Source organism: Kogia breviceps, chromosome 8 (assembly GCF_026419965.1).
Source record: "Kogia breviceps isolate mKogBre1 chromosome 8, mKogBre1 haplotype 1, whole genome shotgun sequence".
NCBI lineage: Eukaryota > Metazoa > Chordata > Mammalia > Artiodactyla > Physeteridae > Kogia > Kogia breviceps.
The window spans coordinates 63,247,518-63,264,905 of NC_081317.1; the positions used below are offsets into that span (position 1 = coordinate 63,247,518).

Here is a 17,388-nt window from a genome sequence, read left to right on the forward strand (position 1 = left end):
GTTACTTGCTATTACTCTTAAGCAGAAAAAAAAAAAATGTTGTTTCTTATATTTGTTCCTATTTATTAGTTAGGACTAGCATTCCTTCCGAAGGCTTTAGCTAACTTAGAGTTATTTTTTCAAAACATGTTTTTAACTAAATTTTGCTGGTACAATGAGTTACATTCATTCAAACCTTCCCCACACCAAACCCTGTTCATAACGTCATATATATATATATATATAGTTATGTATATATGTATATATATGCTAGTAATATATACGGGGAAATATTTCTTGACATTGCAATTTTCTTCTAGTTTTTTTTTTTTTTTTTTTTTTTTTTTTTGGTGTTACGCGGGCCTCTCACTGTTGTGGCCTCTCCCGTTGCGGAGCACAGGCTCCGGACGCGCAGGCTCAGCGGCCATGGCTCACGGGCCCAGCCGCTCCGCGGCATGTGGGATCTTCCCGTACCGGGGCACGAACCCGTATCCCCTGCACCGGCAGGCGGACTCTCAACCACTGCGCCACCAGGGAAGCCCTTCTTCTAGTTTTAAGCCACCACAGCTCCATTAAAGAACCAATGCTTTGTAATTGCTTTGAATGAATCAATATGATCTCTATTATGTCATTGATATGCTAATTAAAAATTCTTAAAATAAGAAGTGCTATGATTATTTAATGATGATAAAATATCTGATGTGAGAGCTCCCTTATTAAAGTTTACCACAGCTTTGGGGAAAAAAATGTAAAACAGGAACAAAGCAAACAGTACAGTAATTTGTAATTGTAGAAGGTGAGATTAGATCTTAAAGATTCATTTTTCCTTAAATATAAACTGTGGATACCATGGTTGGAAGTTTATTAACACCAAATAAATCATAAAAAGCATGCAAACTTAATTGAAAATTATGTCACTAAATTTTCCCCCAGTATATACTACAGAATTTTCCATAGTATATTCTACAAATTCTAGATATTTCTGTGATATGTGAGTGCTTCAGAGATGGTGAGAAAAATTTCTAGATATGTTAGTTTCTGGCTCTGTATAGCTACTAAATGTACTGTATGTCAAAAAATAAGAAATTTTACTTTTAGATACATGAACAGCAAATATGGCTTTGGTCATCTTACAGGAAACCTTTTGCACTCTTTTAAGCTTTCAGTGAATCAGTCTGATGACATCATGCAAATTATATTATCTTATTTTGTGACTCCTGCAATTATTCAGTTTTATCATGGACTCACCAAGAAGTTTGCCCCCCCACTATTTAAAATCACTAATGGATTTGCAGCTAACCTTGGCTTCAGTCTCAGTCGGTTGACTTCAGTATCACTTGTGTATGCATTGAGCTGATAAGTACTGTGGTTCATTTTACTCTTGAGCAAAGCAAGTTTAAGGAAAACAGAAAACAGAAAAAAAAAATCAAAACTCCAGACCAATAATTACCGTAGCTTGAGATGAAGGTGGTGAAAAATCATTTGATTACTTCCTAATTCTTGGCGAGATATAACAAAATAAGGTTTTGGGGAGGTGGAAGGTGAGAGGAGGGCCACACAGCAGAATGGAGGGGAGACAGCAGGGGCTCTGAAATAGCTTTCTTATGCTGCTTATTATGTCCTTGGATTCTTTCAAACTGCATTTTATTCTGTATTATCAGTTTGATAAAATTAAAATGCATATCTTGGTTTAATCATGGATCCCTTCCCACATCAATGGTTATTCCTCAATATTTCCAGCATCATCATTTCACATTACATTTTAATTTGTTAGTTCATCAGGAAGAACAGTGTACCCTAGCATGTAAAGGATTACTCGTCATGACTCAGTAGGCTAACAAAGCTTTTGGTGAAAGGGGAAATCTAATGAAAAGAAAAAAAGATTCTAGTCCTTCTAGGTCAAATTATTAGCTCAGATATTTCATGCAAGAAAGAAACTGAAAATTAATTTTTCTCATTGCACTGTATCATATGCTTACTTAAAAAAACTAAAGATATATAAAATATGTATCTCCTATAATGAGCAAGAAAATATCATTTGAGAGTATAATACACACAGAATCTAAAGCAACTGAACTTTTAGAAATAACTAAGACTTAACTTTGCATGGGAGAAAGCTTTTAATATTTCTCTCTTTATTTTTAATTTTAAAAGAATAGAAATCATCCCTGGTAACCTGGGAAGAATTTAAACAAAATGATTAAATATAAATATAAAGGGGGGATAACAAATTCCATGGCAATTTGGTTATTTACCTTCATGTATCTAAATTACATTAGTTTATATCTTGGGCTTGTCTACTCATACCTTAAACAATGTAAATCAATTGACTGGTACTTATAATTACCTGAAGAATAACGTTAAACTAGGCAAGTTCTATGGAAGTAGGTATACCAACCACAAAATAATGAAATTTCCTTTCATTTTCAAGACTTCCTGAGTATTCAACATAGCATTTTGACTTTAAATTGAGAATTACCTGTTAAACAATGGAATTTTTAACACTTTTGGGGACTTGACAGTATAGCACAGTTAAGGAGGTAAAACTCCTGAGTCAACCTTTTGTGTCCTTATTTTATTTTCCACATGAATCACTCACAGCTATTTATGCCCATTGTAGAAGTTCTTCCCCAAAGACAGCATGTACTGGACAGAAAGGTCAGTACTTAGGGATCCAGTTTTAGGTCTGCCATTAATTACCCGCGTAAGACTAAACAAATTCCTTAACTTCTCTCAGCCTAGGTTTCATGTTCTGTCAAAAGAGTTTTAGAAAAGATTCCTTCAATTTCCCTCAATTAATAAATTTTTAATTTACCTCCATTTTGAAAGGTCTTTGTTTTTCAATAATTGTTTAAGTAGGCAAATGTGTTCCTTTACTCAATGGGTCTGAGGGAGTTAGGGATTTTTAGAAAATCTTAATTTTCATCTGCTTTTTCAATTATAACTTCAATAATGGCATCAAAATATATTGTAATGGCCTATATATATCTATACATATGACAATAGACAGTATATCTTTTGTCATCTTGCATGTGTTTACTAAGAGACTGCCATGTTCATTTGTGCATGTTGCATGTTCATACATATACACACACACACCAGGGTATATTTCTGGAGAAAGATTATCTGAATTGAGATATGACAAATAATAGAAGTTAGCTAATAGATAACGGGAGGAAGTAGTATTTTTAGGTGGGATAGGGCGGGTGTAAAAACCTACTGGACAGAAGGAATAGCCCTTTTGAGAAATTCTGAAAGTTCATTAAGAATAAACTTAGACTTCAAAAGTTTTAACCTAGTTTAGGGAAAGGAAACTAATATTTGTTGAGGGCCTACTCGGTTTTAGGCAGTATTTGGTGAGTTATGCTTGTTCTGTTACTTGATATATTACATATCCACATGTAGCTCTTCACAGGGACTCACAGGTAACACTTTAATTAGGCAACTATTTATTATTGGTCAAGATGATCCAATTTAATTTTCTTCTCCCAGTCTCACCATTGCCATTTATTAGTGAATCACAGCTAGCCCTTATTCCTGCCCTTGGAGTATCCTCTTTGTCCAGGCTTTTCTATCATCTCCCTTCTGATATGCAGATAGTATTTGAGACAATGACTCATGTACAAACCCCTTTGGGCTGATTCTGTTAAAGAATGTATTTTTTTTTTCCCCCAGTGGTACTCTAATTCTCTTTGTGTATGCACTTGCAATTTATGCTTTTCACTTATTTTAATACATTTTACAAAGAATAGTAAGGTCTTTCTTTAAAATTAGTGTAAAATATTGATGTTTCTAAAATTATATATTCAGGAGGTATATTTATTCTTTGAACTATTCCTTTAACTGTGTGTTTGTACACACACATATGTGTGTTTGTATGTGTGTTGGGGATAGGTAGGGGAAAGTGGTACCAGACACCCATGGTATTTTTTTCTCTTCTCAAATAAGAATTCTAAACTTCATTTAAAAAAATATTTTGATCATCTCATTTTATGTAGTATAAGATCTGAAACCCAGAGATAAGTGTATCTAGTTTTCTTACATAAGTTCCAGTGCTCTTAGAATAATACAGGTTAACCATGATAGCATATCATGAGCTTGTATATGGCAAGGTACACATTTATAAAACTACTCTTCAGTGGTGCCCAAAATATCCTCATATGGATGCTCAACTTAAAAAGTATTTTTAGAGGATGACTAGAAAATTGAATTTATACTTTTCAACCCAGAGGATTTGAGAAAATACGTACTGACTATTTGGAAAACCTGTGCATAAAATTAGCTGGCTATTATCTAGTTAACGAGTAAGGTCTGCTGTCTGGTGTGCTATGAAGTGGAAGTGAACGGCTATTGGAAAGAGGATATAAATCGTGTTTTATGAGGTTATACTGAGCTTTCTTTTTGTTTTCAATTTAAGATTTTGAAAAAAAGTAATTTTAAAGATAAGGAAACATCTAGTGTAAGTCACCATCTCTATTCTAACGTGTAATGGCTGATTAGGTTATTAAACTAACATGTTCAATTTTCTCTTGTAAAGTAAAATGATTAGACTGTTTGGGATTATTTTTTGCACATGAAAAAGGATCAACTAATAATAAGTTATTCTATGAAACATGGTTAATTTTTTTATCCATTCATTCAACAGATGTTTTCTTAGTGCCTATTATGTGCCAGGTTGTGTTAGGTACTAAATAAAAGAACTTAAAAAGCAAAGTCCCTTCTGTTTAGGAACTGATCAGTACTTTGGAAGAGACTTACCTTTAAAGCAACAATTGGAGTACAGGGTTATGGGTACAGGAATGCAAGGCATATAAGAGATACCTATTTTAGTGTCATATAAATAAGCTCAAGAAAAGAATCGAAAGTGGGATGGTATGAGCTGAGCTATGAAGAACTCAGCCTGAGTAGGAACTTAGCCAGAAGGGGAAACAGGAAAAGAGTATTCCGAGAACAAGGAACAGAGTATGAAAAACACAGAAGTGAAAGAACATAACATATTCAGGGAATAGCAAGTGGTTTGGTTTTTTTTTTGGAGTGGAAGGGTGATATGAGTGAATGGTGGGAAATGAGCAAGATAGGAACATTTACTTCATGAAATGCCAAAACCAAGAGGTTTATATTTTGTCTTAGGTGATGAAAAGCTCTTTTAGGACATTAGTGGGAGAAGGACAAACAGAATTTATGCTTGGGATAATATGCCTATTATAGAATAGAAGATGGATTGGATGAGGAATTAAAGAAGAGAGATTAATTAGAAGATTCTAGCTTCTGGATGCTGTATAAAATGCCCATCTACACAGGGAGATCAGCTCGGTGGTTTGTGACCACCTAGAGGGGTGGGATAGGGAGGGTGGGAGAGAGGGAGACACAAGAGGGAAGAGATATGAGAACATATGTATATGTATAACTGATTCACTTTGTTGTAAAGCAGAAACTAACACACCACTGTAAAGCAATTATACTCCAATAAAGATGTTAAAAAAAAAAAAAAAAAAAAAAAAAAAAACTCGTATCTACCACTCTTCTTTCCCAAAGAAGTTTAGGTATAGAACATAAATACTCAAAAATCAGTGAATCCTTAGATTGAAATTCTAATTATTTCATTCTACAATACAGAAAAGGATGTCAAATACTTTAAATGACTTGCCCCAAACCAGAGGGTTTCCAACAAAGTTAGAATTTAGGACCCTGATCTCCTCTTTTTCAAAAAACACATATTAAAATTCACGAGGAACTAGCCCTTAAACTTCATAGAAATATTTTAATGAAAGTATTAATGATGATGTGTCTGTGTTAGCAGTACCATAAAACAAGTGACCTTCACGGACAAAAGTGTCTGTGGGTAACATTAAAAAGACAAAGGAAAATTAGATCTGATTATTAATGTAATTAGTTGATGATCCAGTGGGGTGTCAGATCCATAAACGCTAGTTACTGACTGATGATAATGGAGCATTCAAATCTTCAAACTGGTGCTCAAGTCCTGCTCCCAGAAATAATGAGAGACCTGCTCCCTCCATCCTGCCTCCTTGCAAGGTGCTAATGCCGCATTCTGAATAATGATGTGCAAACCCAGCATACAGGCAGTACCGCTGTTCCTCCACATTAAGTGCACTGTTTTGTTTGCTGCTGCTGTAGGTTCTGATTTTCTTTTGAAAATTGGGCATTTTTGAAGTGCTGTCATGAATACGATGGGGACAGAATATTATAATCAACCCTTCTTAAGAGTTGCCAGATTTACAGTATGTTCATAAACCTCAAACAAACAAAAAATATGTTGAGTATAACCCACTATGGTGCTTAATATTTACATAGAATCTTTTTTTTTTTTTTAATAACCACTTCGAGGCTTCTGTTTGTGCCTAAATCACATTTAAAGGTATAATTTGGCAACCATGTTGCTACTGGCTTCTCCGAAGTAAAAATTTCAGTGTCTGATAAATAGAAATAGTTGTTCATATAGAGAGCGACCACTTTATAGGTACATATATTTATTCAGGTGGATGACTTTAGTGGGCTGTTAAACTTGATAATATTCACTGTGAGATTATTCAATCACCATCCCTTTTGAGGATAAGCGATTTGCCCAAGAACATAGGTTACTGAATAGTAAAGCAATGTTTTATTTCTGAAAATAAGGATTTGCTAAAGAGTTTAGCACTTGGCAGTCATGGTACAACAAGGTTTAGACTGTTCTATTCCCATAAAACAATTCATGTACCTCATAACAAAGGGGGTAGATCAAAGTATGGAATATTCTTTAGTCTTTATGGCTTATGTTCTGAGATGCTTGGTGATACCTCTGTTAGGAAATAAAGGAAGACTACCTCTTGATCCTCCAAATGAGAAAGGAAAGTTGTAATTGGATGTCATCTTTGCCAGTTATTTTGGCTGTAAAATGGAGGCAGTTCATTTCAAGAGTGAAGCAGTTGCCAGTTTGTAGTCACAGATTATAACTGTGGAAAATCTCTTTCCACAGTTATAAGGAGCAGGGGCTCCTTCTGAGGTAATGGAGGACTCTGCTGAAAAACATATGTCTACTTCTTGGAATTGAATGTTTCACTAATTTATAAAAGGAAACTCTTCATTTTAGAGGGAGCAAGACTAAAGGAAATTTCTGAGTTTGGGGATTTAGTTTTACGCAATGGGATGCTGTTGTACCCAGAAGTGTTCACCTAAGATTGTAAAGGTCACTTTATATTCCTATGCTGTTAAACTGTTTTTAAAAATATGGTTACAAATTAAAGCACAGTATTTCCTTATCGGTGGGAACAATTCATTTTCTATATTATAAGATATTTAGAATGTTTCCATTTTGCGGGGAAAGGGGCTGGTGTAAATAATATTGAAATGGATGATCAGAGTACATAAATGTTTGTGTCAGCATATGTTGATACGTCCTTTTGAGAGATTTCCAGAAGTGAAATAAGTGGGTGAAAGAGAGCAAATATCTTGTAGAGTTCGATATGTGCTGGAAAATTGCTTTCCAGTTTATACTACCACCAGCAATGAGTGAAGATGGCAATTTTATCACACCTGTTCATCACTATCAAAACAAAACAAAATATCGCAAAAGGCTTGCTTTATTAAAAATGGTATTATTTGCTTTTTGCAAATAAATTCCCTCAAAGATAGATATAGGCCAAGCTGTTCTCAGTAATTAAAATCTTTGTGTTAGACTCTTTCTTTGGGTCAGGAGAGAATCACTTTGAAAGTACGTTTGGGGAGACAGGAAACGGAAGCTGTGTCCACTGATAGACAAGCCCTTGAAACCTGGAAAAATCCGGAGAGCATTGGTTATGCAATAAGCCCATAAAAGAGAAAGATAACTATTAAACAGAAAATGGGAGAACACTGAAGATAATATTTACCTCTGTTGCATGTTTGTGTATAGCTGCAATCTAACTTTGGAAATTACCAATTGCATTAGTTTTCTAGAGCTGTCATAACAGCATATCTATTGAACTTGCTCCTGAAATTGGGTCATACATCAGTAGGGAAATGAAAATGGAGTGAAAATTTTCTCCGAGATATGTTGAAAAATTAAGTCATTTTAAGGACCTAACATCTAAATAAGGTAATGAGGAGTAATTCTGCCCCTATCCTTATGATCTTCTGACAGTTTTGACAGGGAAAAATGATGTACCCTGGAGAAAGGCTTCCATGATAAGTTCTATGGCTTATGCTTGCAAACTTACTGTATGTCACATGGAAATGGATACATCCAATTGTGACCATAAATGGCATAGAGTTATTCTGTAGTTCACAATATGAATAAGGTATGGAAAAAAATTAAATGTAGCTTTTAAATACATGCACTGTCTCATGCATACATTAGCAACTTTTACTTGGTACCACTAAAGAAATAGACAGGGATAAGAAATAGTATAAAATACTGACTTTGTATCTGAAAATTAGCTATATACATTATATAGTCAAATTTATTAGATACTAATAGTTAATAAAGGTGGGAGCAATAACAAAATCTCTGAAGTATTCATATTGGGTATAAGGGGCATACATCACTGTGCTGCTTATTTATTTTGAAGTAAAATAGTGTTTCGGCTCTGGCGAAGTAACTGTTGGCTTAGATATACTTTGGTAAGAAAACCTCTTGTGCTCAAAACATAGGAAGGACATGTAGGTCCTGTGACATTTCATTGCTATGCATTTTGACCATTTCTGAGTTTGCTCTAAATATAGGCTTCTCTTTTGAATCACAAAAGTAAAAGCATAAACTCTCCTATTCTTTTCCTCCTCCTTTTCCCAGTGCATCACTTTTAGCTGTCCAAATTCACCTGTAAATAATGAATAGCTTTAGGGAATTTCCTCCTGAGATTTTTGGCTTTTGCAGAGAAGATCCTTGAGGGCAGTTTACAAATTAAAAAATGGTATGTTTTTTAGTTTGTAAATACCACTAAATCAAAATTTAAAAAATATTATAGTTTACAGGTTAAATATTCTTAGCACCATGATAATAATAAGATACTCTCAAATGAGCAAAATGAGACCAGTGCAGAATTACACTTTAGTTTACCTTAAATAGTAACAAACTGTTATCAAAGTTTAGTTTTAGTCCAAGTCAGTGCACATATTGTTTCTTTATGTAAATATTCAATAGCCATATATCTTAGATTTGCTTAAAGAAGGTTAGTTGTTATTTTTATGCAAATTTAAAAATAGAACAGTAATATTCAACCACCTTATTTTTTATTTTGGTTATTAACTATTGAATTATGGTGTATTATCCAATTTCTAATAAGGCAAATAACCTATCTCTTAATCAAACTGAATTATATCAAGAGGCATAATATATGGCCTTAAATTTAGTGTTTTTTAAGAGAAAAAAAACTGAAAAATGATAATCCACCAAAATATTTCTGACCTTGAAAAACATTTGAGAAAAGGAGTGAGAATACAGTTACCTAGGGGGTTCACATTGTAAAAAGCTTTGTGACTAGTACCTGATCAACCTGAATTTAATGCATGGCTTCATTAAGTACTAAGTGAGCAGTGTTTAAGTAGGACTCTTGACCAGGGTTAGTACTCTTTTTGCTGAAGATTCACTCTACATAAATGATGTGATCTCATAATTTGGGAGGGTTTGTGAAGAGCTGAGGTAGCAGGAAACTCCCATATCCCCTGCTAATTCAGACAGGTTTTCTCAACCTAAGCACATGATTGATATTTTAAGATGAAAAATTTTTTCTTGTGGAGGCCTGTCCTGTGAATTGTCTGCTGTTTAGCAGCATCCCTGGCCTCTACCCACTATATGCCTATAGCACCCTACACCAAGCTGTGACAAAAAATGTCTCCAGGGATTGCCAAATGTTCTGGGCCATGGGAGTGGAGGGAGGAAATTAGCCCTGGGAGAAAATGCCTGAGTTAAAACAGTTAAATGATGTCAATGAAATGATGATACACCACCTCCGTTTCACCACCATCAGCAGATCTAAAAATCAGCTGCTGGTCAAAACATAGTTTTCCAAATATATTGTCTATCAGGTTTGATATTTAGAATTTTCCTTATTGAGTCTATAGGTGTTTTATTCTTGTCTTTTTTATTCTTCCCTTTTTTTTCATTTTCTCATCTCAAGTCTTTTTTTTTCCCTCCTCATTCTAGCCTATGCTAAGTTCAGTTCAACCACTATTTTAAAATATGTCTCCTCGCTTTCCTCCTGCAACTTATTTCCATATCAGAAAAATCACAGCAAACACCCTTAATCCTAGCTTTAAAACCCCAATTATTCCTACTGGCCAGAGAAATGGAGATTTTAGAATTTGGGGATTGTTTTTTCTGTGAATCCAGCCCTGACTTTGTTGATACCATGGTTTTCTGTGATAAATTCCTTATAGTCTGGCTGTAATGCTGACTATCGAGAGTTTCGTACTTTCTCTTCACCCTATGCTTCTACTCCCATGGATGCTAGACAACTGGATTCTTGCTTGGCTGGTGAAAACTTTAAGTGCCTCCCTGTCATTTACCAAGATTTTCTGTTCCTCTAGTCATTCCAGACCATAAGTAAGACACAGAACATAGAATGATAGCTATTAAATACCACTTAAAATACCTCATTCCCCTGCAAAAACAAAACAAACAAAACAAAGACCCAAAAAATGCCACTTTTACTTTGATTTCTCTGAATTTCTTTCATGAATAAAGTTTCATGTTTTTTATGTGTTTCTCAATTATTTTGCACTTAATTATAATTGTGTTAATATAAATATAATTGTATTAAAATAGAAGAAATATTGGGCTGGCCAAAATGTCCATTTGGGTTTTTCCATAGCATGGTACGAAAAACCCAAATGGACTTTTTGGCCAATGCAATAAAAACTCTTTTCATACTGAGAGATGAATAGAGTAGAAAGCATGAGTTAAAATATTTTTTTAGATATTTAAATAATTTAATATATTTGAACTATTTTTACTTTTCAAACATTTTACAGTTTTTAATAGCTAATGTTTATTGGTCACTTCCTATACCCTAGGAAGGGTTCTAAGCAATTTCTTTCTATTAACTAATTTAATCTTTACAACTTCATTATAAGTGATAAACTGAGGCTAAGATAATATTATGTACATTGTCTAAATCCAAACTGGTTAGTAATCCAAGGACCAAAGTTCAGCTCCTGAAAGTGAAATTCTAGTTTGGGCCATAAAATTTAAAAGGTAGCCTAAATGTGTGTGTGTGTGTGTGTGTGTGTGTGTGTGTGTGTGTGTGTGTGTGTGTGTGCGCGCGCGCGCGCCCGCGCGCATCTGTGTGTATATTTTTTTAAGCAACCAAATCCTGTCACTAAACATTACCTCATGTAGACCTTTCAAGTGAGAGAGGAAAAGTGTGTACAAATGTGTATGTGTTTGTGTATGCACTTGTACACGGCTACTTGGCTTGAATAATGGCTGAAGGAATGTTATAGGCAACGTGGAGTCTTGGTTTCTTCCCATCGCCCAGAAGTTCCTGAGGCATTACCATATAAAAATGAGAACTTTGTAATTCAGAATTCGAATCCAGTTTACTGGATTACCACTCTGGTGCATTCTAGAACTAAATTCATTTAGGTTAGTGATCTTTATGTATGGAAGAAAACATTATATTTATTTCTATTTTATAGGTGCTATTTATTATTCATGGTTAAATTTTTATCCCAACATACTGGTAGAGATCACAAAAAGAGTTTGTTTCTCTGATTTTTTTCCCCACATCTGGAAATTTCAGGCAGATAGAATGTCAAAAACCATGAATGAAGTAAGTGGTTCTTTCATTCTGCATTTAATTGAAATCCTTGTAATTAGTATTATCACATTTGCAATGAGGGTTCTTAGATTTAGATCTGTCCTTCTATGTGAGTGGGTCTCTGGACATATTTGGAAATGTGTCACTGCATCTAATAGAATAATAAAATAGAAATGATGGAAATATTGGGATTTAGCACAGCAATATGTGATTCTGTTTCCTCTTTTGATTTCTAAAGTACTCAAGTTCATTTGAACATATTTACGTCTGTTATCTGCACATATTTTAGTCTCACTACCTGAAAGTTTGAAACATTATTACTGTGAAAATGATTCTCTGTTAACTTTAATTGGTACGCTGATGCCACTTTTTGATCAACAAATATTCTAAAGCTTTTATTATTATAAAATCTGTTTAACCTGCCTCTTCATCTTCCTGTTTTGAACATAGTAATTCATTTAGGATTTTTGAAAAGTGGTGTCTGAATTTTTGCCTAAAATTGACTTTTATGTATCAGGAGCTAAATTTGCTTCTATATTTCTTTCTGGGAAAAATATATTTTAATACATAAAGGAATAGAGCTCCTTTGGAGATTCAGATTGAGAGATATATCAGGGTATTTATCTCTAGCCCTTTTTTTCTTAATGAACTTCATCTAAAAAAGACAAAAGATAGACCATCTTTTTGAAGTTAATGGGCAGATACCCATTTTGAGCAATAGTTGAGGTTTAAACCATGTCTTGTTTTATGTATTGGTATTTCTCAATCTGTTTGTAATACTAAGTATATTAATTTAAAAATATATATTTTTTTACAATAGGTTCCTGTCCTGAGACCACAGCAGGATGTGCCTTGGACAAAGGTATGCACATTTAAAATATATTTCAAATTTTCTTCATGAGTAAAGTATAAAAATGTTATAATAATTGTATTATTGTCTCAGGCTTAGATATATGGAATTACAATACATGTTTATGTATATGATATATACTCTTTCATCTGGCAAAATATGATTCTAGTGATAAAGTATCAGAATAAAATATCTGATTATTAATTACATAGCACTGCCTGGACACAGAATGCCTTAATCCACACAACCTATATTCAAAGGACTATTGTCGCTAATGCTCTTGCAAGTAAAACAGTGGAACTATTCTAAGGCTGATGGAAGGTATTTAACATAGTCTTTAATGACGCTGATGAGTAAATTACTGAAATAGGATATAGGTCAGTTAAATTACCAGTCAAGAACTACCTAAGAGTGTCTAGGTTTTGGTGAATCAAATGGTGAAATTAGTTTAAAATTACAAACCAGTGTGAAAATAGGAAGCAAAGGCGGCCAGTATAAGGCTGATACAGGATGCCTATGATTTCCTACCTTGGGTAAAACTGATAGCTAGTGGGAACCTGCTCTGTAGCATAGGGAGCTCAGCTCGGTGCTCTGTGATGACCTAGATGGAGGGGATGGGTGGAGGGTGGGAGCGAGGGGAATGTATGTATACATATAGCTGATTCATTTCATTGTACAGCAGAAGCTAACACAACATTGTAAAGCAACTATACTCCAATTTTTTAAAAAATGGAACAAAGAACATTATAAAGATCAAGAACTGTAATAGCCTTGAATCCTAAGAGGGAGCAGAAAAGAAAGTGTATATAATGAATAAAAAGTACTTGGTGGGAGCTCTGAGTTAAGACCAAAGGAACTAAGACTGTCGAGGACTGTAGTGGACAAAGGTGAAGACAGATGAAAGTGAAAATGAAACTCACAGATAGGAGCTATTAAAACCAGTCCTTCACTATGGAGAAAGCATGAGAAGACTTGCTTGAATTAACTCGTGAGGAATTTAAGTGATAAAGTATTGATAGAAGGTTTGATGTTGTTTATTTAGAGATATTTAAGTATCAAATGGATTCACAAATGTCTGATTATAATTTCTCTGAAGCTTCTCTAGGTCATTTACTCTACCTGGGGGTCCTTCCAACCCCACACAGAAACTGGCAAGGCAGTTCTTTTTATTTTTCTGCATGATAAAGTAATTTTATATTGAAAGAAAAGTTGGAAGTTGATTTGTGGTTATAAGAAAAATGTGGCTATATACGCTAACATGAATAATAGTTGATGTCTGTATGCATAGTTTTTGGGGAAATACACTTATATACACATTTATATTTTAAATTTGGCTCTAAGTATATGGTATGTGTTCCACATTACCCTTATATGAAAGAATAAGCTATTCACCTGCATATATGGATAATTTTCTGAGATTTTAATATTGAAATACACTTAGTTTTTTTCTTGACCCTTTTTCATATGATTTTCCTCTTAGTCATTTTCAGTCCCTATTCAGAGGTGGGTTTGACTTTAGAATATCCAGGGAAAATATGCCAGCTGATGTACTCTGCCAGACAGGGAATGGATGTCTCCAGGCACAAATCTCTGTTGTGTCAAGGCTTTGGCATGACATTTGGCAGGGAACTAAATCAAACATAGCACAATGCAAATCATCTCGGTTTCCCATAGATGGACAGCCTCAACCTCGAACCTGCTGTTAGTCATTTCTACTCTTCCCCCTGATATTCCAGGGAGCAGCAGTTCTGGTAATGAACTGAAAACTAGGGCATTTCCTGGGTGTTCTCCTAGTGTGAGGAAGTGGGAGGATCGTGGCTTTGAAATTGGACCTTTCTGAGTTTGAAATGGCACTTTGTCATTTACTAGCTGTGGAATTCTTGGAAGGTTACTTCAGATATAAAATGAATTTAGTAGTAATTATCACAGGGGTTGTGTGGCTATTAAAATGAGTTAACTGTCCTAAAGCACCTCTTATACATGCTACATAATAGCCATGTAATAAATGTCCTTTACTCCTTCCCATTTCTGTAATGAGTTAAGTTTTGTGTTAAATTTGTAAATAACCATCTCGATCATTCTGTGAATAGAAGAGAAATGGTTCAACATTTGTAAGCTTGAGGTTATGTAAGCATTTACAGTATAATATCTGTCTTTATCTTTGTGCACTCTTTTTGGTGAAGGAAGTGTTGTGAACTTCTTGATCATTTTTTATATCAGTTCTTTTTTTTTTAAAGATTGCATTTGAGGGAGCTCCATGGCAGTCTAGCGTTTGGACTCAGTGCTTTCAATACTGGATCCTGGGTTCCACCCCTGGTTAGGGAACTAAGATCCCATAAGCCATGCAGTGGGGCCAAAAAAAAAAAAAAAAAAAAAAAGAAAAAGATTGCATTTGATACAAAGGGTCTTTATGTTGTACAAGAGCAGGATGCATGCCTTTGATTTAATTTTAGGCCTTGTTAGTGTGCTCAAGGATGAAAAACCACATTGTAAAATGTAGATGGGGACTTAGAAAATTTGCATTTCCATAGCACACTCAAACTATCTTAGCTTAATAGTTCACTTCAGCTCCCTTATTAAGAAATTACTGTGTGTCATATACTGTGTTAGGTGCTAAGGGTGCAAAGAAGAAAGAGATAGAGATTCTCTGCCTTCAGGGGAATTATCATCTTAGAAGGAAGGAGACTTGGAAACATGTCATTTTAAAATGATGTGTATAACATAATATAGGCGTGAGGCGCCAATGAGGGGGCCCTATGGAAAAATCATTCCAATCAGTCTGGCTCCCTGGAGGGTTGATGATGAATTGGTTGATTATCAGTTGAATGTAGAGGCATAAGGATTGGGATGATGTCAAGAAGAAAGGCAGGAAAATCAGTTAGGAATCTGTTGTCTGAACTAAAAGAGAGATGGTGGTAATAAAGGTATAGACTTGGAATTGGGAAGTGAAATCCTCCCACTTTGTTCTTGAAAGTATAGATTTAAGATATATTTGAAGGTTATTTTTGTAGGAGTAAGATGTTTATCATAGTGTTATTTATAACATGATAATAGGAACCAAATTAACTATTAAATCATAGGGGAACTGTCAAATAAACATTAATATTTAAGACATTTTACAGCTTCTAAAATACATTATTTTGAAGATTATTTAAGGAGGCTGTGTTCTTAAAAATCAGGCCAAACTCTGAAACAGTATTATAATACCATGCCTCTTTTATACATGTGCTTTTATACACATATTTATATAAAACACAGAAACACAGAGATACTCAAATGATTATATATATGATGTGCTTTTGTTAGGGCATAGGGTTCAAGGAAAGCACACAGAAAAAGACTGGAAAGAAACACATCTGGCATGATTAATGGTGATTATTTCTGTGTGGTAGGTATATGTGTGATTTTTATTTTTCTTGAAATTTTATGTTTTACATTTTATATAATGAACATGTTGAACACATTCTATGTGACTCCCATGAGTCCTGCCTTTGTGTAATTCCCTCCCACTGAGTGTGGACAGAACCTCTGACTTGCTTCTAACCATTGAAATATGGAGAAGGGGACAGGATACCACTCCTGTAATTATGTGATATGACAACGGTGATGAGATGACAGTCCCACGTGTACATTACATTATATAAGAATACATTTTGTTAGAAGACTGGCTCTTGCTCTCCTGCTGGCCTTGAAGTAAGCTGCCGTGGTGGGAGAGGGTCTAAGGAGAGGGCAACATGGCAGGAAACTGAAAGCCTCTAGAGCTGACAGTGGCCTCTGGCTGGCAGCCAGCAAGAAGTCAAGGATGCAGTTCCTACAGTCATAAGATAAATTCTGCCAACAATCTGAATATACGTGTGTTATATAAAATATATATCTGCCCCCAGTTCCTGGCTCAGAACTCCTAAAACTGCTGTAATTTCCTAAGAGCACTAGGAGTATCTTTTGTTCTAATATTTGGTCTTTGACTCCAGTTCCTGATGAAGAGCTCCTAAAATCCTTTGGAATTTCCTGGGAGACAGGAGTGGTTTTTGTTTGTTTTCTGCAGTATGCGGACCTCTCACTGTTGTGGCCTCTCCCGTTACAGAGCACAGGCTCCGGACGCGCAGGCTCAGCGGCCATGGCTCACGGGCCTAGCCGCTCCGCGGCATGTGGGATCTTCCCGCACCGGGGCACGAACCCGTGTCCCCTGCATCGGCAGGCGGACTCTCAACCACTGCGCCACCAGGGAAGCCCCAGGAGTGTTTTTTGTCCAAGTGAAGTGACTCGTGGTGGGCTCCGAGATGGCTTCCTGATGGGGGCTGGTCACCAAAAAGACCAAGCCTCTATTAGACGCTTAGAACTTTCAGTCTCTCCTCCCATTTTTCAAGAAGGGGGAGAGAGGCTAGAGATTGAGTTATGATCGATCAATACTTATACGATGAAGGCTCCAAAAAATCCCCCAGATGAAGGGTTTGGAGAGTTTATGGGCTGGTGAATACATCCACATGCTGGGTCAGTGACACACCTCAACTCCATGGGGACAGAAGCTCCTGCCCTCAGGACTCTTTCAGACCTCACTCTATATATCTCTTCATCTTGCTGTTCATTCCCTTTAATATACTTGTAATAAACCAGTAATCTAGTAAGTAAACTGCTTTCCTGAGTTCTGTGTGCCACTCTAGCAAGTTAATCAAACCCGAGGATTAGGGTCATGGGAACCTCTGATTTATAGCCAGTTGGTTGGAAGCATGGGTAACAACTTGGACTTGAGATTGGCATCTCAAGTGTATGTGGGGAGGAGGACAGTCTTATGAAACTGAGCCCTTAGTCTATAGGATCTTT

The 17,388-nt window shown here is 35.4% G+C and overlaps 1 protein-coding gene across 47 annotated transcripts in view; it reads left to right on the plus strand.

Annotated features, from left to right (window-relative positions):
- PTPRD (protein tyrosine phosphatase receptor type D) overlaps window positions 1-17,388 on the plus strand; it is a 2,126,684-nt gene that overhangs the window by 757,239 nt on the left and 1,352,057 nt on the right. For all 47 annotated transcript variants that reach the window (XM_067041545.1, XM_067041546.1, XM_067041519.1 and 44 more), the window contains one exon: window positions 12,538-12,579. The gene's annotated coding sequence lies outside the window, so the exon portion shown is untranslated. The remainder of the gene's footprint in view (window positions 1-12,537; window positions 12,580-17,388) is intronic.